This window comes from Bufo gargarizans, chromosome 7, assembly GCF_014858855.1.
Source record: "Bufo gargarizans isolate SCDJY-AF-19 chromosome 7, ASM1485885v1, whole genome shotgun sequence".
In the NCBI taxonomy this organism is placed as follows: Eukaryota; Metazoa; Chordata; class Amphibia; order Anura; family Bufonidae; genus Bufo; species Bufo gargarizans.
The window spans coordinates 54,680,083-54,686,082 of NC_058086.1; positions in this window are offsets into that span (position 1 = coordinate 54,680,083).

Sequence of the window (6,000 nt, forward strand, 5' to 3'; positions counted from 1 at the left end):
CATAGGTTCATTACCCCTGGCACAATCTCTCCCCCCCATTGTTTGTTTACTCCTCATTGCCCACTTGTCTATAGAACATGTAATGCTCACAACAACCACAAGATGGCAGTATGTCTTTTGCCATTCAAGTCAATAAAGCAAAACAAGGATTTTTTTTTTGTATGGTGTATTCCCCAGAGACAACAAAAGAACCAATACTGGGTAAGTATTTCTCCCAGCAACCCTAATTTTAGGGCGGAGGACATTTTAAATTTACAGCAGAAATGTCACGACAACTATGGTGTAGATTCCTTCCTTAATATATTAGCAGCCATATATACAAAATGGTTTTAAAGTGTGGCGAAAAATAACAAAAAATAAGGAAGGTAAAAAGAGGAATAAACTACAGACTGAATTTTGATGGTACATATATGACATGTGAAGACCCCACAACTCCACCACCCCGCTCTGACCCCATCTTTAGGAGACCTCATTTTAACGGCAAGTCTGCCAAGTGCTCTGTTGATTACGACGTATGGAGAAACACGTTGATCTGTTTTATTATTAGAACTATATATAAATTGCACACAAACTATAGTGCAGAAGCGGTTACAATGTGATAGGAGTCGACCACAATAGGAGGCAAAGTAATAATAATTATCCTGGCTATAGGTTGTACAGAAGTGACTACTGAGGACATCTAGATCAGCAAGACTATTCACCCCTCCCCCGTCCTATCCCTGTGTCTGCAATCCAAAGTGATTATTGGGTTTAATGGGATAATTTTATTCTATTCTCACCTATCCCGCAGATACCTTCCAGTTCCACTCATTACCGGGATGTAAATGGCAAGGGGTTAAGTATTCCACACTCGTAGATGACCTTTCCAATTTTTTTTTTATATCAATCTTAAAATACCTACAAAGACACAGCTACAATGGGAAATTCCTATTGGAAAAAGTCGTATCCAAATAGGTAGCGACCACCTCACTAGCGCCACCCTGTGCAAGTGGCTCCCTATGATTCCAAATTTGACTTTTTAACAGGCCTCGGGATCTGACAAGGGAATATAGCCAAGCTTAGCCAACTATTCGACGTGGCTATCTTCCCTTGTCAAATCCCAAGGCTTGTTAAAAAGTCGGATTTTGACTCCTAGGGAGCCATTTCCACAAGGTGGCGCTAGCAAGATGATTCTCTTCTTTGGGAGATACCACTTTGCATATTCTTTTCCTATGGAGAATTGCCAAGAAGTCTCCATACCCTGCAGTACTTCCAGTAAGTCTCCATGCAGGACTGGTCTCTTTAAGGAGATCCAGCACCCTGCCTAAGCCCTACTGAAAAATCATGCAAACAGGAAATGTATGACATTTTCTTTTCAATGTTTTTTGGCACAGTAGAATGAACAGTTAAAGGGGTTGTCCATTTTTGGGAAAAAAATGTGGAGTGCACATTGGAAGGTATTCGTGTTTTGCAGACCGAAATACGGACACTGCTGTGTGCATGAAACTGTAATGTATGGATGTGCTGGGTCTGTTGGAGCAGCAGCCGTTGTCCACTTTGGCTATTAAATGAGATGAGATGGACCTAAAGTAAGGATCTATGCAGTAGCCCAGCCTCCATATAGGCTCCATGGGGCACATTTATTATGCCAGTACAATTTTACATCTATGTTTGCACCTGTTTTTCTGTGGGTTGAAAGTTTCCGTTTCTCCTATTGAGTCCTCGTGCACGCGGCTGTTGTTGGCAAACAAACAGCGGGTCCGCAATATACAAGCACCGGCCGTTTAGGCACCGCATCATGGATGTGGACCCATTCACTTGAATGGGTCCGCAATCCGGAAAGTGCGGTGCGGAATGAAGGCACGGAAGCCCTACGGAGTGCATCTGTGGGTTTTCTCTATGTTCCTACACACCGCAATAAAGTAGTGCATGCACTACTTTTTTGCGGTGTGGACCATCGGATGCAGATTGTGGACCCCATTCAAGTGAATGGGTGCATGTCCGCATACAGCGGGCACACGGTCGGTGACCGTGCCTTGCGGTCCGCAGTATGGGCACAAGCCAACAACGGCCTTGTGCATGAGGCCTTATCATGTGTTTCTATTAGAGTTGATAAATCAGTTTTTTGCTATCCTTTTTAGCTTATTTTTAAGGTGTGTCGTATTTTGTAGGTGTTATTTCTGTGGCTTTTGAAAATCACTGATCTAATGGTTTAAAAAGTTGCAATCATTCATTTTGCCACTTTTTAACTTCAACATAGTTGCTAAAGATTCAACTAATCGCGCCAGGAGCTGGGGGAGTTTTGCACATGTAAGGCTAGTTTCACACTAGCATTCGGGTGTCCGCTCGTGAGCTCCGTTTGAAGGGGCTCACGAGCAGACCCGAACGCTTCCGTCCAGCCCTGATGCAGTCTGAATGGATGCGGATCCGCTCAGACTGCATCAGTCTGGCGGCGTTCAGCCTCCGTTCCGCTCAGCAGGCGGACACCTGAACGCTGCTTGCAGCGTTCGGGTGTCCGCCTGGCCGTGCGGAGGCGTGCGGATCCGTCCAGACTTACAATGTAAGTCAATGGGGACGGATCCGTTTGAAGATGCCACAATATGGCTCAATCTTCAAACGGATCCGTCCCCCATTGACTTTCAATGTAAAAGTCTGGACGGATCCGCTCAGGCTAATTTCACACTTAGACATTTTTTGCCAATATAATGCAGACGGATCCGTTCTGAACGGAGCCACCGTCTGCATTAATATGAGCGGATCCGTTCAGAACGGATCCGATCGAACGCTAGTGTGAAAGTAGCCTAAACTAATCAAATTTAGACGTTAAAAAGGCGCAAAGGCATAAATTGTACTAGTCCACTGACGAAACAGTTAGATCGATCTCTGAAACAGACGGAAAAATAAAACATGCGCAAATACGATGTAAAGTCTAAGGAATGTGCAAACCTAACAATAAAAGTCTGCCCAACACAGATAAAAGACGACTGAAACAGGCGCAAAACCTTTTGATAAATGTGCCGCCATGTGCTGCTACAGAGCCTGGTGTCACAGGTACAGCAATATTTTTTGGACAAACCCCTATATGCATACAGACCTAGAGATACGGTGGAGGTGTGCACTACTATGGCTGCCTTGTTGTGTCTGCATAAAAAAACGGAGCTATAATACCATCGTGTACATTGAACCTAAAGCTGCTTAAAGGGGAACTCCCCATCAGTAAGTGTGGGCCAAAACCAGGGGTCGAGCCCACACAGAGGTAAGTAGAGATGAGCAAACAAACAAAAATTTACAAAAATGACTGTCTTGATAGAGGACCTCCCTTATCTCTAGGGATGAGCGAACTTGTGTTTTCAAGTTCGGCGTACAAGGTTCGGGTTATCTAAGAATTCCATTATGGATTCCGCTACCACGGACCTTAACTTATGGTCCGTGGTAGTGGAATCCCTAACTGAATTCTTAGATAACCCGAACCTTGTACGCCGAACTTAAAAACACACGTTCGCTCATCCCTAGAGATAAGGGAGGTCCTCTATCAAGACAGTCATTTTTGTAAATTTTTTGCTGACGTTGCTGCAGAAGATAGAAACATAGAATGTGTCGGCAGATAAGAACCATTTGGCCCATCTAGTCTGCCCAAGATATGCCTAAGTTACGACAGGGCGTGCACCTCATCATAAATTAGACGCATCTTTGGTAGTCTTTGCACTGGTTGGAAAATTTACGTAGTTTTTTTAGCAACTTTTACGCTTTTTTTCCTGGGGTAACATTAGTACATTTGTCCCCGCTCCTTTATGTCAAACGCGGCATAAAATAATAAAACATTGTAGCACGGGCATTTGAAAAGTGGCTAAAAAAGGGATTGTGCAATAATTTTACACCAAAAAGAGTCGTAAAACTGTTCGTAAATGACCCCCGAGGTATAATAGATAAATTTGCGCCTCTTCTGTGTGTTTGACCTGCACCTGGATTTGGTTCACAATCACTGATCAAACACCGACTGTGTAAAAGCGGATTTACTCTTTATGTTTGCTTTTAATGATGGCGCATCCAGTATATCAGATTGTCTATCTCGCCAGCGTCCGTCTTAAGGTATAGCCTGTGCGCGTCTTGGGCAACATTAAAGAAAGAGAAAGGTTTGTGCTTTCACAGCCAATTTACACCCGCCGGTGTGTGTTAACGTCTGGTGCAGGACCAGAGGAGAGAATAGGGCAGGGACTGTTAGCACAGCCACACGTGGAGCGCACACAGGGGGTGGGGGGAGCACACACAGGCCGTCTAATGTTACAGGAGGGGGGATGTGTCCTCCTGGGATCCTGCTCTCAATCTCCTTCCTGGTGATGGGGGAGCTCTCGGCGTCACACGCCCTCCTCCACCAATCACAGGCCGGCTCTGGCAGTTTCAAGGCTCCCTCACCAGCTCTGGAGTCGGTGAGACAAGTGCGTGACACGGTAACAGCTGGCGTCATGGTGACACCGCTAGGTGCTGGGCACCCATGTACAGTCACCACTGCCATGAGGCGACATCTGTCGTCACCGGACACACTTCCTCACACCCCCTCGTAACGTAAACATCTCGGCTACTTAGAAATACGCCAGATAATTTACCCCCAATCCGGTTGATATATTATGTTTTACAGGAGGTCCGGAATAATCTTAAAAAAATAGCTTTAAAGGGAACCTGTCATCACCTTTACGCTGCCCATACTAACGGCAGAATAACGCAGAGACAGGTGAGATGATTTCGGCGGTCTGTCATTTATAAGTTAAAAATAAGTGGTTGCCGAGAACCAACATCACAATCATTGCAGACTGGGCTTGGAAAAGAGTCACGACCACCTGAGAAGAGTCCCGGCCACCTGAGAAGAGTCCTGGTTATTCATGGATTCCTGCTCTCCTGCCCACTTGCTCATGACTGACAGGTTAAGGCCTCATGCACACGACAGTGTTTTTTCACTGTCAGTGATTTGGCTTCAGTGGTTCGTGTCCGATTTTGCTTCAGTTGTGTTTCCTTGTGTCTTCCTTTTTTTTTGTCTGACAGGGGGAAAAAAAGGAAGGTTAATAAAAAGCGTAATTTTATTGCACCAAGGTCTTGTAGAAAAAAAAACGGACGCGGACACGGATGACATATCAGTTGTGCATCCGTTTTTTTTGACGGACCCATTGACAGACCCGTTTTCCACTGACAAGAATAGGACAGGTTATATTTTTTTTGACGGACTGGAATCACGGACGCGGAGAAAAAACTGAGGACTATCAGTTTTTTTTCACAGCTCCATAGAAATGAATGGGACCTCCGCTAAACTGTGAAAAATGACGGAACGGACGCGGATGCACACAACGGTTGTGTGCATGAGGCCTAATACCTAGTTTTCTCCCTTTTTCTCTAGCAGAGAACTGCCAATCATCAGCAGGTGGGCAGGAGTGCAGGAGATTAGGAATAACCAGGACTCTTCTCAGGTAGATGTGACTCTTTTCAAGGCCTGGGCTGCAATGATTATGATGCTGATTCTCGGCAACCACTTACTTTTAGCTCATGAGTGACACACCGCTGACATTAGCATTTCTGTCACTAATTTATGCTGCCCTCAGCGAGGTTAGCATAACGTTGATGACGGGTTCCCTTTAAAGAGGCTCTGTCACCCGGTTCAAGCCTACCCTACCAGGCATATAGCCTGGTAAGGCCTCATGCACACGACCATTGTGTGCATCCGTGTCCGTTGTTCGGTTTTCCATGATTTTCTGCGGACCCATTGACTTTCAATGGGTCAGTTGAAAACTCGGAAAATGCACCGTTTGTCATCCGCATCCGTGATCTGTGTTTCCTGTCCGTCAAAAAAATAGGACCTGTCCTATTTTTTTGACAGACAACGGTTCGCGGACCCATTCAAGTCAATGGGTCCGTGAAAAAACATGGAGGCACACAAGATTGTCATCCGCGTCCGTGATCCGTTTTTTTCCTATCATTTTCAAGGCAAACTTGACTTTGATTTTATTATTTTTTTCACTTTTCTGGCCTGGTGAT